Genomic DNA, 16,722 nt, shown 5'->3' with positions numbered 1-16,722 from the left:
ATTTGCCCCTTTTCGCTTCCTGCTGCATGCCTGAGCTGGGACATCTCATCTCATTTTCTCTGACCCTTTGGACTTCTGCTGAATTACACCACCAGCTGGGTCTTCAGCTTGCAGACGGTAACTCGTGGGACTTCTCTGCATCCATAATCACATGAGCCAATTCCGCATAATAAACCTCCTTTTATCTCCTACTGGTTCTTTTTCTCTGAAGTAGCCTGTCTAATACAAATTATAAAGTGCCCAGAACGTAACAAGCCCTGTATATCATCATCATCAACACCACCGTCACCAAACAGAGGTATGGAGAAACACCATAAGCATCAATATGTAAATTTGACTGCCAGGTGGTGACATTGTAGTGAAATTCATTTGTTTTCTGAATCATGAGGTCGCCTAGTCTTGCCAAAGCAGCCCCACATGCACGAAGTTTCAGTCTTCCAATTGCTCTGGGGACTACACGTGACTTCAACTCAATCCTAACTTCCCAGGTATTTTGCCCAGGATCCCTATCTAAGACTGACCCTACACCAATTTAAGAAGTACAGTGAACTCTTGAACGAGGTGGGGGTTAGGCATGCCAAACCTCTGCGCAATTGAAAATTTACGTAAAACTTTTGACCCCCCAGAAACTTAACTGCTAATAGTCTACTGTTGACAAGAAGCCTTATCAATAACATAAACAGTTAACACATGTGTATACTGTATTCTTACAATAAAGTGAGCCAGAGAAAAGAAAATGGGATGAAGAAAAATCATAAGGGGGCGCCTGGGTGATTCAGTTGGTTAAGCGTCCGATTCTTGATTTCGGCTGAGGTCGTGATCTTGCGGTTGGTGAGTTCGAGCCCCGCATCAGGCTCTGTGCTGACAGTGTGGAGCCTACTTGGGACGCTCTCTCTCTCCTTCTCTCTCTCTCTCTCTCTCTCTCTCTCTCATTCTCTCAAAATAAACAAATAAACTTAAAAAGCTTTTTAAAAATCATAAGAAAGAGAAAATACGTTACAGTATTGTACTTATCTATTGAAAAACACCTGCATATAGGCAGCCCCAGGGAGTTCAAACCTGTGTTGTTCAGGGTTCAACTTTTCAAAAACAAAATTTTGTTGATGTTTCTTTATTTTTGAGAGAGAGAGAGGCAGAGTGCGAGCAGGGGAGGGGTAGAGAGAGAAGGAGACACAGAATCCGAAGCAGGCTCCAGGCTCCGAGCTGTAGGCTCAGAGCCCCGTGTGGAGCTCAAACCCAGGAACCGTGAGATCATGACCTGAGTCAAAGTTGGATGCTGAACCTACTGACCCACCCAGGCGCCCCAAGGTTCAACTTTATTTTAAAAAGCTGCCTCAAACGACCCTGCATCTCCTCCCATTGTGTGCCGTCTCCTTGCTGACTCCTTTCTCAAGTCCCAGTAACCACCCGAGCCACCCTCGTCTCCCAAAATGCACCCACATTCCGCTTACACATGCATTCACATGCATGCGTCCCACACACACTGCCTGGTTCTCTGGAGAGATTGTAGTATCTTGAGAATTCACCGAGGACAGTTCTGGGTCACTACAATTCAGGGGTTGAGTGGGGGAAGTATAGGCTTTAATTTATTCCCAAGAGGAGACTGATCTTTAGGCCCCAAATTCTGGTCCCATTTCACGACACTTAAAATAGTTAACATGGCAGAAGGATTTCCCTGAGAAAGAATCTGTGTGCATGTGGGCGTGTGCATGTGCGTTTGTGTGTGTGTGTGTGTGTTTATTCATGGGAGAGGTGCTTCGTAACTCTACAAAGGCATACTCTAGGATGATCATTGCCATGGTCAACCTGTATTCCCACCTCATATTCCCTACTGATGGATGAAAGAATCAATATATATCATAAATGATACCACGTGTATTTTCCTCTTGGTTTTTCGCCATTCATTCAATGGCCAGTAAAAATTTTAAAGGCTTACTTTTAATATTTACAAATTGAAGACAGTGCGATTGGTTCCATTTTAGCGATGGTAAAAACTGAGGCTCGATGGCAAGCTGACTTTCTTTGCTCGCTGTAGCCCCTAAAATTGTACAGCCGCAGGCACTGCCTCTAGCAGGCTGTTGTGGGAACCAACCCAATCTGGGAATCCACACATCTGGATCCGGGCCACTGATTTGGCATCAACTACCCATGAGAACTTGGGACCTTATTTCCTGGGTTTCAGCTTCCTCTGCTGTAACATTTATGGCAAAGATAGGACCGTATCATCACCCGGGTTTAGAACTTCAAAGTTATGAGTTTTTACTCCAGGAAATTCACAATTTTTTTAATTTGTTCTCTGATTTAGCAATTCTGACCTCAATCGTAGTTTTTGTAAATGCTCGTTTATATTCATACATTAACACCCTTTTCTATTCATTAATTTAATTCACTATTTGAAATAATGTGACTAGGAGAAACATTTCATTTAGGCTAAAAATATCGTGTTAATAAAAAAATTAACATCGTCCAATATGCCACCGTCCCAAAATGTCCCCACAATTACGTGGACATATTTCTAAAGGAAACTGCATTAAGGGGAATTTGAGTTCAAAATGCCTGGGTATTCAGCCAAGTTTAAAAGATAAACCTTTCGTTTGTTTGTTTGCTTGGGGTTTTGTTTTTGTTTTTATTTTTTGCCGAGTGATCCTACACGGGAGGCCTGCAGATGCCATATTTCAAATCATAGGAAATTAGAGCTTAGCCAGCGCTCTCTCCCCATGGGCTCAAATAAAATTTCCTAAAGACTCTAGATTGACCACACGTGGGAAAGGAATTCTAAGTGCTCTGAAAAGGAGATCCATCCCTCTGTTATGCTAGGGTGGTATGCACGATCCTTTCCTCTTCCCCAAGTCTCCATGCCACATTTCATAATTGAGACCCTGGCCATGACATACGCACCGTCTGCCCAGGAGCTCTGAATCCCATCTGCTTGAGAACTACACAGAGTGCCTACCCGCAGAGTTCCAAACCAAGTTTCTTTCTGAAACTTCACCGGCCCGCTTTGAACTTCCCCCGTCTACAGTGCATAAGGGATATAGGGAAGGAACATATTTCTGGTGGAATGAAATTAACCCCCCTTTTCCCCTAAATATTTTCAGTTTTAAACGTTTTGATATTTATCCCCTGCACTTACTAGATTTCAACTATTTTGGTCACTTCCCCCTCCCCCCTTTTTTCCTGGGCCAAATGACTCCATGGGAGTTTTCTTATTGTTTGTTTTTTTTTTTTTCATTTTTCATACCTGTTCTGAAATTTCTTTTTCAGTATGATACACCAAAAAAAATCATCTCCCTGTTCTAAACTCAAGCACCATAATATTTTATCTAGCACATAAAATAAAGTCATTTTTTTTTTACCTTTCTGTCAAATATAATTTAGGCTCAATCAGCACTCAGAATCTATGTTACCAATTAACAACAGTACGCTTTAAAACGCGAAAAAAAAATTCACAGGGACAGATAGACACCACATAGAATCTGTGAAATAAAAGAAACGTAATTGATGCACCTCTCAGTCTCCAGCATTGATTTCGATTTATTATTACAAACCGTTCAAAACACAAAGATTGGATGTCAACGTGTTATCCTGGAAGCATACAATTGAAGAAAGCATGACTTCCTTCATAAAATTTGTTTACCAGAATTGGAGTTCCACGTTCATTTCAAAGGGCTTTGAAGTAAGAGGGATAAAGATGATTTAAGCTCCCCACCCCCTTCACGCTTTACTTTTGAGATTTACCAGACTTCAGTTACGTAGATGCCTACTTGACAACCAGGAATCTCAGTAACATGAGCGAAGCTGTAAAGTTGGAGTTTGCCTAAACTTCCCTGTAGGCAGAGTGGGGCTCTGCGCGGGGACACTTTTATCAAGCACAGCTAGCTGACTTTGAAAATTCCTCCTGAGGAACAATGATCAGCAGACCCTACTTACATTCATCTAATTTCCAAGCCTTGATGTGACATATGAAGTAAGAAGAAAGTGACAACAAAAATCAATGTGTCTAAATAGTCTTGCTTCGAAACATACCTGTCACTGGCTTAACTCAGAAATTGGGTGGGATATTAGATCTGATATCTCTCTCCCTTTTTTTTTTTTTTTTTTTTTGCTTTTACTACCCTCAGAGAGAAAAAGGCAGAAAATCTCTCCTTAGCTTCCACAGAAAAGAGTGTGTCTTATTAAAAAGAATTCAACATTGCAAGCACATAAAATGATCGGTGCCTGCCCATTTTGCATTGGGTTTTTATTCTTTTCTACATCAACGTGCTTCTGACTGAAATGAGCCTGGCCACGTTCTAGTGGAGATCAAGGGCTTTTTAAAAATAGTAACTAAAAATAAATATCTCGAAAATTAACTTATATATTTAAGTTATAAAAGTATAACATATTGGACATTATGTCTCAGTAACTCTGGTAGTGTTACCATCAGAATTTAGAAACACGGAAAACCTGACATTAGGCTGAATTTTGAACATATCTATCTTCTAGGAGAGTCCCTGTAGAAATATGGTATAAAATCACACATTTCTGTAAACCGGCTATCAATTTATGTCTCTATTTTACATAAGAGTGTCCTTGTCATTAAGTCTCTAAATAGAAAACTGTTATGTCATGCAATATTTACTAGTCCTCAGAAAATAAAATACCTTGCTTCAGTCGAAAGAAAGAATTCAGGTTTACTTAATATATTATGAAGTTTAAAAACTACTTAAACACTTATCTAAATAAAATATATCCTTTTAATGAAACAATCAGCACATCAAGAAAAATTAGCATTCTTAGATATAAACATATCATGATCTTTTATGAGTCTTTTTTGAAAAATATACAACTTGCCAAAAAAAATCACAAAGATGATTGTCTCCTTTTAAACAAAGCAATAAAAGCCATTCAAGCTCCCATTCACACATAAATGCATTTTCTTTTCAAAGGATATTTACCCTTTAAGGAGACATTTTTAACCTTGTGACCCCATAAAATTCCATGCATGCAAAGTTATTTGTTTTTATTTTTCTGACATTCATTCTTGATCAGATATTTTCCACGGGCTTTCTCGTGTTATTCAACTTAAAGGCATAGTTTCAATAGTTCATTTGAATACCTTGATCAGTAGGAGACAATCTGTTTAAAAATATTAGTGTTGGCACTTGGTAATGAATTACAGAAGCTGAACAGACATGCTTTTTTTGCCTTTTCGAATTTCCTTTCAAAACCTGTTTGAGCAGTTATTTGTTCAAATCGACCCCAAGTTTTCACATTAGCTAAGCATTACATGAATTTTCAAGTCGGAGAAGGGTGTTCGCTTACAATGTGGCGATATGGGGAGGAAGAGTTCGGGTCAAGAGCGGAGAATTTCAGCCCCCTTGATTATAGGTGCTGGCAAATGAGGACGAAGCGCCCGCTGTCTGGGAGGCACGGGGCACGGCCAGGGCTTCTAACAGTCTCCAACCAGCTGATTTTAAAAGACCAAAGACGAGGCTCTCTCGAAAGTGGCAATAGTTACAGATTTGCTATCTACCTCGCAGGGGCCTTAGCCCAATAAAGAGGCACTGTCCTGAAACTGAGGATGAAATTTTCCTGTTCTAGCAGACCGATGGGAGGCAAACAAAACGGGCTGTTGAAGATTTTTTTTTTTCCTCCCAAACTAATAAGATACATGGCTGACCTATAAGATAAAATGTTTCCTTGGAAGAGAAAAATAAACAGAGGTATTCATACTCTATTTCCCTAAGTACTTTGTAAACCTATTAAAAAAAAAAAAAAACAACCAACTCTCAAATATGTTCACAATGTAGAATAACCCAACTCTAGAAGAAAAAGGATGCTAGGGGAGGTTTATCATGAGACTCGCACAATTCGTTTTATCATACGTTGTAAACAGCTAGACCAGCTAGCATCTCAGACCGGAGATAAAGAAGAAAAGGTGGACGTTTGGGGGGATGGGGGAGAGGGACACCCTAAAACGGTGACATGGGGAGCCCCCCCCCCAAGCCTTGAAAGACTACATTTCAACCATCAACGCTCAAACAATTAATACTCGTGAAATCATCGTCTTGAAAACAATCTCGCGCGTTGTTTATTTTGTGAAACGGACAGAATAACAGTCTAAATCGTGCTCTAAGTGGTGCTTCTGAAACTCACTGGGACGCGGCACTGTTTTTGACACATTGAGGGTCAATTGTGTGAAGAACCAAGGCAATGAGCCCATCAAACAGCAGTAAATGGAGGGCTTTGTCTTTAAGTTATGAAGAATGCGGATGTATTTGATCCTGACAGCCAGCAGCCCTGCAGATTTCTGAGTATAAGACAGATGGCAGTGCAACCAAGCTAGAATCCAGACCTTCCCTCTTTCCCTCTGGGTCTAACTCCTATTATCCACTTGTAAATTAACCTGTCAATTTATCAATCAACACCATCTTGATTCTCCCCTGTTCCGCAGCCCAGCCTTGCAGTGAATTTGCCTCGTAAATAACTGGGAGCCCCGTGTTTGTTAGTATTGTGAATGAGTTTATTATCACTTTGATGGCTGCTATGAATCACAAATGCTGCTGAGAGACTGATAAGAAAAAAGTACATGCACACATTAACAGGGTTGAAACTATTTTAGAGATAAAAGATGGACTAACTGTGATAGCAAATCATTTAAATTGAAAAAAATGACTAAAAATTGTATTTGTGCGTGCGCGTGCGCGCGCCCGCCCGCGCACACGCGTGTGTGTGTGTGTGTGTGTGTGTGTGTGTGTGTGTGTGTGTGGACAACCCCCCCTGCTTAAAGTAAAAGAGAGAAATGAATCGACTTTCATTTGGACCGTTGAAAAAAAGTATCTGCAAGACGACACTGGGGGACAGAGTGGTTCGCAGCTCTGCCAGGACGACTGCTTTATTTTGTGGTCTAGGTGCAAAGTTGGGAAAATCGCAGGCTCTGTTCTAAATGATTAGCCCAGCCGGCCAGGTTTTTTGGTTGTTGTTGTTTTGTTTTTTGTTTTTGTTTTTGTTTTTTGTTTTTGTTTTTTAGATGTTGCAGGGGAACTTTAAAAAGAAGACAAACATCTAAAGTATGTGGGTGTGTGCGTTTATTTACACGCATACAAAAGTTTCTTTGATAGGACACAAAATTATCTAGTTAAGTAAATGGGGCAGTTTGGAAAATGTAACACGTTAATAAACAATTAACCTCCAAGCGCTAGCCCTTTCCCTTTCCCCTGTTGCCACTGAAATGCTTACTTGATATGTAAAATTGCATTTAAGTCCTTTTGAGTTGGAAATTCTTCAACAAATGCTACCCATATTAAGGTATACATTTAATGACGAGGTTATATGTTGCCTACAATGTCTGAGTTCTTCTAAACATGATTATTCTATATTGTAAAATATCCCATGAATATAAATCAATGTTTTTATAGAATACACAGTATCCTCTTTTGACAATTAGGACCTATCTTATTATGTTGACTCCGATTATACTTGGAAGGACTATACCAAATAACTATAAGTTTAATCATGTACATAACTTTTCTTGATAGCAATTTTCAGAGTTTGTAGCAAGTAAGGATACATGTAAAACTAAACTTCTTAGGTTCATGCTTTCCTTAAAAATTACATTGGATTATTACATTATGTGCTTTCCTTAAAAATTACAGTGGATAATTTATTAAATGTATATTTCATTTTAAAACCAATCACAATATTTATTGCAATATTTCCAATGGTGCCCGGCTTTTGTTGGAAAAGTTTCCATACATGAATCCTAAATACAAACAACAATCACATTGTTTAAAACAAAACTAGAAAGTTGCGTGTAATATAATCACCCTGTTTTCATCATGCAACACTTGTATCATTTGTAGGTGACTTTAAAACATGAAGATTGCCTGGCAAGGTTACTTAGGCAGAACATCATGAGAAATATTGTTAGTCATGACATGTGGTTCAAGTTCTCAAACTTGTAAGTCAGAAACAAACTATTAGTTGTCACATGGGAAATACTTTGGCCCAATTAAGGCACTGCATAAAAACGGAATATTCCCTGAACATCATTATACCCAATGTGTCATCGGTAGAAATGTGATAAAAAATGAAACTATTTGTTCGAATGCAATTTAGAGAACCCGATAGGTTGTCCATTTTATTCAGTTTATAATTAAGATAGTGTTTAAATCTGAAATGAATTCTATATATGCATGTTCAATAGGCGATAGCACAACAATAAGAATGGAATCACATCTCATTTTATCGTAAATTGTGTAATAAGCGATAAGGTAAAAACTAGGGCTAAAATCCTTCCAGCAAAAAATGAAACAGAGCGACCTCAATTGCCCTAATTCATTCTGCTTTTTTCCTTTTTTTTTTTCTTAAGTCTCTTCATTTTCCCTCTGTTCACATTATTAGCTTACACATGAGTGCATTATTAGAAAATAACAAAGCGAAACAGGGAGACTTGGAAGGAGCGGGAGATAGTTTCCTTCGACAGCTGAAAGGTATTCTCATTTCATTTGTTAGGAGTTGCAAAAATAGTTTTATAGCCAGGGAGGGACGATGACCTCTCTCTTTCAACAAGCTTGGTGGTTGGTCTTTTGATGGAAAAACTAGGGGATACAACATCTGGTAATTTGTGTTACTGAGCTTAGCTGAGGTCTTAACGATGTAAGCAGATTATTCTTGAAGAAGAACAAAAAAAATTCCGGAAGACTCAATGTACTATTTAAAGTTATTAGGCATTGCATTCTACACTTCAGAACTCTTTTCTGATTCATTTTCCCTTTAAAGCTATGTCTTTGGAGCAATTTTTTTTTTTTTTTAAGGTCTACCTCCTTCCAATTCCAGTTGACTTTTTTGGTGGTCCACAGCTGTTTTGTCATTCACACTGGCCTCCTTTTTTTTTTTTTTTTTCCTCTCTTTTCCATCACAGCAGAAATGATTACTTTGCTGATTACATTTTCTCCTTCGCAACTTTAGGAAGCTCTTCTCCACCCTCGGGAGTCCTGGCTGACCAGAAGGGTCGAGCCATACCAAAGAGCCACAGCCAAGCTTCGGCAATTTTAAAGAAAGGAAAAAAAGGTGAATGGGTGCAACCCGGGAAGAAACGGCCCAGCCCATCCAGGATCCCAGGCATAATAAACAAATAAATACATACATACATAAATACATAAATAAGAGATGGTCCTAAGGAGTCTCGGTGGGACCTTGTTCCCACACGCATCATATTGAAATCACTGCCAAAGTCTGTGTTTCTTACTCCGATAAAGACGGTCTGAGGTCCATGTAATATATTTGTGTTACCTCACGTAGGAAACAAAAAATACAGATGAGATCCATTGTATAAGGTTTGGAAGGATTCTTGGCACTCTTCAGAAAAAGAAATACTGTATATGCAATCAAGTCAGTGGAGAAACCTTCACATGAAAAGCTAGATTTTCTGATTTCACTCTGGCTGTAAAAATATTACTGTGACTTTCACCTTTTTCTCACAGTATTACCGAATCAAGGTATAGAGCATGACAGACTGACTCTTGGGCTGTTATCCACCTGGAAAGCAAGGGGATCTGGGACCCATCAGGCCTAGTACCTAGACCGGGAGCTCACGTGCACACACAGACTTGCTCGATTAGCATATGGCTTTGCAGTTATGAAATGAAAAAAAGCATTAACATTACACACCAATTTCAATCTCTCTTATGCCCACGATCCTTCTGGATGGCAGAACCTTGTCTTAGATCACTATTGCTTCAAGTCAAAGGGCTTCATGCAGTGCAAGCTCAGTATTGAAAGAAAGAAAGAAAGAAAGAAAGAAAGAAAGAAAGAAAGAGAAAGAAAGGAAGAGAAAGAGAAAGAAAGAAAGAAAGAAAGAAAGAAAGAAAGAAAGAAAGAAAGAAAGAAAGAAAAAAGAAAGAAAGAAAATCACTTTGGAAAAGAATACCAAACAATTTTTAATTTTAGGGTAACTACTCAATAAAAAATGATTTTTGTTAGTATTTAGGCAAACTGATGTGCACTGATTTGTAACATATTTAATTTAATACCAGCTATACTTTTCCACATTCTAATACGTTTCCACATGTAGTCTGGACTTTCTGGAACTGAGAGGGATAAGAGAGGTCTGTGATACACTGAACAGGATTCCAGCTCAGATTCCTTTTGAAGAATGGAATAGACTAGATACATTTGCACTTTATACTAGATTACATTACCTTCAGTTTTGCTTTTCTACATTCTAATCTGATCATATATGACCCATTCCTAATTATGGATCCATTATGTTAGAGAACAATCATCTTCTTTCAAACATGCTCTAAGGGTTTTTCTCCTTAAATAAGATGGACGCTTAGATAAATAGTTTTCAAATTGGGCTAAAAGCTATACTGGTCATTTCAACGTTTTCCATTTTTGCCCAACATTGGGTTTGAATTGACACTATCGGTGGTAATAGAAAAGGTTGGCCACTTTATATTCTCAATTTACCTCTGTATTCAATAGTTTTTTTTTAATTAATAGTAATTGATTTACCTCTGTATTCAGTAGATTTTTAAAATTAAAAGAAATTTACACCGTGGGTGAAAACAGTACACCTTTAACCAATGTAACATTGTATACAAACTATACTCAAATGTAAACATTTTAATTGGTGGTAATTTACTGACGTTTACCATGTTTTATTTCATTACTAAGATTTGTAACGTTTCAAATTAGCCATATCAGAGGTACACATGAGGTGTACCTTAAGCATTTACTACTTGTCTTTCCATCAGATCTCCCAGCTTCAAATTCAAAGCAGCATTTGTGAAATTCTACTGCAGAAAAAAAAAAAAAGTATCCATTTGTGGTTATAAGGGCAACTGTATAATCAGGGTATTGGCAGATAAGCAATTGCAAAGAGCCCATTAAAACAGAGAAACCGATGAGATCACACACACAAAAAGAATAGAATCTAGCTAAGTCCTTCACACAAAGTTAAGCTCAACTTACCAAACCAAAATATTCTCTGCATCTGAGCTAATTTTTTTTTTTTGTTTTTTGGTATTAAAATTTGAAGCCTCACGCCATCTGAATAGCTGATACATTTCTGAATCAGCGACATGTCTCTGCTTCAGTAATCGAGACGGGCCCAGAAAACTCTAGAGCCGGTTTGTGATCTGGTGAACTGTGCTACATGAACATAGATTCCATCGTAGGATCCTTGAACCATTCACACGGTTTCAACTACTCTCTGTCTATGTCAGTTTCTTCAACTAGGCCAGAGAGGATGGCCTAAGAAAGACCTCACTAGTGGTTTCTCTCCTTGGCTCTATCACTATGCAGCCACCCATGTTTCGCACTCCATTTCTGTTGGATTCCATTCTACCTTGCTACTTCTACCCTTAGAACACCTCGCCTAAATTGTATTCTCTTAGCCACATCCCTCCATCTCTGGCACAAACTACCACTCTGATTCTTTTACGGTCTTCGGCTGGTCACTGAATACAGTCCGAATCCTTGGGCTGATGTTTTACGTCTATTTAAAATGTGGGTGCTACCTGGCATTCCGGGTTTCTTTCCCCATGTTTCCAGCAGGAAGATCATATGGTGAAAAAAAAACCCACCAGGCTTAGATTCAAGATACTGAAATTTGGATCCAAGCTTATTATATAGCCACCGTGTTTCATTGAGTGAGTTGCTTACCCTGTCTGAACTTCAGTTTCCACAAACCAAAAGCTGACCACAGTGCTCTATGGGCCAGATGTGAACCCAGACATGCATTTCGCTCTGGACAATGAACTTCACTCTTTTGGATCATCTGTATGGGTCTGCAGCCATCTACACGTGCACCCGTGAAGCATCTGCACAGGATGGGTAACGACACCCAATATCACACCATATTGATGGAGCTTTACACGAGGTAACATACATGAAAGATTCAGGCTGGTGCTTGATAAGGAGATATTCTCAGTAAACCTTAGTTAAATCTGAGACTCAATTACTTGACTACACACCCATCCGCTGAATCTAGTTTTGTAGATAAATCCAAAAAACGTCTTGCCACTGTGCACCCTGGGATTTTTGCTCCTACATTTTCTAAGACCACCCTCCTTCTTTCTCTGCTCAGAGAAATCTTACTCACCTTTCAGGACCGGGCCAAGACGTGTTCACTCTATATAAATCATTCCCCACATTCCTGAAGAGGCCATTGGTCTGAATGGCAGCAATAACCCTACTGAGCTTAGAATCCTCGGGCCCAACTGGGACCTTGAGATCTGAGAAACTAACATTCTCACACTCCAGGTGATGAAGATGAAGGCAAGGAAGGTCCAAAGACCAACCCACGGCCAGAAAACAAACAAGAGTCTAGAACTTAAGCCTGGTTCTCTGATCTCTCCCATCAGTGCCCTTTTCTCCTGCTTCTCAGTTTATTATATGCAGGTGTTTTTTGTTTGTTTGCTTGTTTGTTTGTTGTGTGTTTTTTTTTAATTTCACTGTATTATATCCATGTCTTATCCTCCTTCATTCATTCTCAAGACACGAAACCCAGGGATGGCGTCTTATGCATAATGTGTTTACGTATCTCAGGGAAACTAGCCCGGTGCTTTGCAATGTTCAATAAATATTTTGAATAAACAGAGAAAGAAAGGCAACTTTGAATGATTCAAGTTCCCACGAGCAGGTGTCCAAGGGCTCAAGGCATAATTACTTCATCCTGTTTTTGCAAAGTTTTCAATGTTTCAAATGCACAAAATTTAAGCATTTGTTCTTTTCTGCTACGTGCTTTAAATGGATCATTTTATTCAAACTTCAGAATGCTTTGAGGGAGGTACCTTTATTGCCAACCCCATTTTAAAATTAGCAAACATGAAGCTGAGGAAGTTTAGGTACGAAAGCTGTCTTAAGCCACACAGCTAGAGAGGATCAGGGCCCACATGAGATCTGTCCCAACCCACGGTCCTGCTGCTTAACTGGTGGGGTGAACCGATCTCTGAAGCCACATTTATCGCCTCGCTTAGCCTCATAATGTTCCACATCACACTTGTGACTGCCGTCATCACCCGGGATAGGAACGTTCATTAAACAACTTAAATCATCTTGTCCTTCTAACCGTCTCATCAGAATTTCAAATTGGCATTGAAAGGCTGTTTGGTATTGACCTGGCCATTTTGACCTGCCAACCCCTACTCATACCCAGCCCAGCTATCATGGGGTCACACAATACACAGCTTTTTCTATAATGTTTCCGAAAATTGCTTTTAGAACTCTCTTCAGCTAGTTTAGCCCAGTTATTTCTCCTTGGCTCATCCTTCTTACTCTGGATTCTTCATTTTGTTTTTGTTTCCTTCAGTCCTTTAACCAGTTATCCTCCTTCAGCCTACCAAATGCTACACACCGATGCAACGGTGTCCCAAAGGGCAAGTCAGGTAGAGGGAGGGAGGTATGGAAGCCAAGCGGTGCCATGAATCTTTGGGTGAGGGATGAGAAACATCTCTGCATTGCACAGGATGGGCACACAAAGTGGGCAGTGGTCCCTTCAACTGCCTATGGAAGGAAGGGTCAGGGGAGACTTCTTGGAGAATGGGTCACTTGAGCTGAACGTTGACAGGTAGGCAGATCTCTCCCACCTTGACAAGAAAACAATCATAAAAACTATCTCCCTAAGAAACTTCTTGATTGAAGTTACCCCCACTCCATACCACTACAACATCCCCCCTGATGGCTTCATTATTTGGATCTTGTGGAGTTTTCGCCCTATAGATAAGAATCTCTGCAGGACGAGTACAGGAAACAGAGCACTCACTGGAATAAAACAAAAATGCCCAGAATTTCAGTTACATGTTGGCATCTTGTTTACTTTCTATGTATCTGCTCCTTTATTTTTGGTATAACTTAAAATATTTAATAACATGAATAGGTAATTCAATGGATAGTGTATGGTCTCTCGTTCATACGAGTCAGGAAATTGGGGCTTGAGATCATATATTTAAATCTGGAAGAAATCCTGGAGGGAAGCAAAATAAGCGTAAGTAAGACAAATGAGTCCTGGGGCACAGGGGGGTCAGGGGAGGTACCTGACTCGGTATCTCAAATCCCAGTCGGAGAATCAGCTAGAAAACTGAAAGTCAATACTTTCCCACGATAACAGGTCTAATTATACTTTGGATTTCTACACTACAATATTTTTATAAAGGAGACTTTTTTTCACATACATTTTCTCCCTTGATTGACAGGATAACTCTCTTCTGTATCAGTATCTTCTAATACTCCAGTTTTATAGGTAAAAAGGATGAAGCCAAAGGTAGGTGTAAGTGATTTACTGACTCGAGATCACATCACTAGTAAGCAGCAAAGACAGAACCTCAACAATGGCTTCCAGACTACTTTTCTTTTCCACTGGTACAGACAGCTTCCTGTGTATAATCACCACCAGAAGCAAGGACACACATACAGGATTCAGTTCAACAAAGCCTTACTGAATTTTTCTGGCACAGATACTGTGGTGGATCATAGGGGCAGAACAAAACACTTGCTTCCTACCCTCCTAAAGCTTCCTATCTTCTGAGACGCTTTCCAAAACAAAGACGTTAGTTTCTCTGGGAGACATTGCAAAGCTACAGTGGTCTTTCAGTGGTAATAACAATGGTTTCCACATCAAACAAAGAAGTATTACACATCTAATTCGATGAGACCACAAATTTAAAGCTGCAAGGCTACAATGGTCCTTCAGTGTTAAGACCAATAGTTTTTACATAAAACAAAAGAGTATTACAAATCAAAATCAATTAGTCCAAAACTTTCAGACCACTAACTGCAAAACCTGAGGCAGTTCCACTCTCAGGAGAACAATTTGGCAGTGAGATACCACCCACCACGAACCAAGATAATTATCCATTTCCCTGGACTGGGAAAAAAGTACCAGTGGGCGCCAAAACTTATGAAGCAACCCTCATCAAGGCTATCTGAGCTTTTGCACGTCTATATTCTACCCCAGGGATTTCTATTACAAACATCAAGGCACAGAAGAAATTCTCATTCACTACGCCAACCGGCAGAACCAGGAATTGAGGCCATGACTCTGTACAGAGCTGGAGTCTTTCTTCCTCCTCTTTCTCTTGTTAACATATTCATCTCGGGGCAACAGGTCAACATTCAGAGGCCGGGAAGGATCATGAAATTGGCCTCCAATGGATGCTGTCCCTGCAGTCACTTTGGACTCTGACTCCTTAGCAAATGGAGATCTTGAATTTTCCAAAATTCCACAGAAACCAGGACTGTGTAAATGGTAAATGATTATAAAATGGCTATGAAAATTTATATTTATACACTTTTTGTATATTTTTAGAAAATCGAGATTCAGCTCTAAAACCTAGCTTTTATAATGTTGACCAGATCTTGTACAATACCTGCACAGTATAATTTATTGAACATTGTACTCCTCTCTCTCTCTGACCTTAAAGATGGAAGATTTGTTGGGTTGAAAACTTACTGATTGGTTTTCATTTGTCCTGAATCAAAAGACACGTCGGTTCTTCTTTAAAAGGAAACTGCCAATTCAGGACAGGAACTAGATCACCTGTTCAGGGTATGGAAAGTATTTCTTAAATAATTCATGGCAAAACTTTGCCCTACTTTTTGTGATATGAAAATGCCTCGTTCCTTTTCTTGGCTTAGAAGTAGATTCATCTACTTGCCTGTTTTGGTTTCTTGATATTCGGAAGTAGGAAAACCTTCTGAAATTTGAATCATGCTTCAGCTCCCTCCTGAGTAGTTAAGTGCACGCCCACACACACAACTTTTCCCATAAACACCACATGCCTAAGCACACATTAAAATTAGATTTTTCCTACCAAGGGAGCGGGGGTGTAGAAATATGCATCACCAGAAAAAAGCACTCCTTTCTGCAAGATGTAGTATAACATGGGGCTTCTTCAGTAGGTGTTAGAAATATAACTCAGGCTCCCTTCACTGCATAATTTGTCTTTCTTCATTAATAGCTCCTCATTCTTCATTCCTTGGGAAATCTAACTCCTCCATTTTAGTTAGAAAATGCGGATCCTAAATTTCAATCTGACACTTGAATTGAACACTCACGAAGAACATGGCCATGATTTTTTTTTCCCTCTCTAGCACTGGATGGTTTTTACGTTGGTTGATTCTGTTGATTGTCTTGAATGCCAATATGTGGGGTCTGGGGTTGGACTGGATATACTGCAGAGTGTACGTGAGCTGAGTTTCTTTCATTCAAAAAGTAAGTCACGGGGATGAAAAGTACAGCATAGAGAATATAGCCAATAATATTATAACAACTTTGTATGGTGGCAGATGGTAACCACACTCGTCATGGTGGGCATTACGTAATGTACCGAATTGTCCAATCACCACATCGCACGCTGGAAAGTAATATAACATCGCCTGTCGACTATACTTAAAAAATCTCTTTCCTATGCAAACCAGAAAAAAATTCTAAAAGTGTCAAACAGACTATAGTCATATTTCTTTAAATATATTTTTGTAACTGTTTCAATAGTCTTACGATGAATACAGGTCCTCTTTTTCTGCATTTTCTATATTCGCTCTTAAAGAGACCCAAAGTTTGAGACCCTACAGCAACAATGGGGTAGGGGCTAGCTCAATTATCTTCAATAGCCTCTCTATTCTTTCTAACAACAAGACAATATAATTGGTTCTGCCAAGGAGACAAGGTATGCAAAAAGCCCATCATGAAATCATGGGTTTTCCCCGTGATAAAGATTAGCAGGGGAAATCCTT

Source organism: Panthera pardus, unplaced genomic scaffold (assembly GCF_024362965.1).
Source record: "Panthera pardus isolate Hobbes unplaced genomic scaffold, ASM2436296v1 HiC_scaffold_24, whole genome shotgun sequence".
In the NCBI taxonomy this organism is placed as follows: Eukaryota; Metazoa; Chordata; class Mammalia; order Carnivora; family Felidae; genus Panthera; species Panthera pardus.
The sequence above is the reverse complement of the archived record's forward strand: the minus strand, read 5'-3'. Positions refer to the sequence as shown.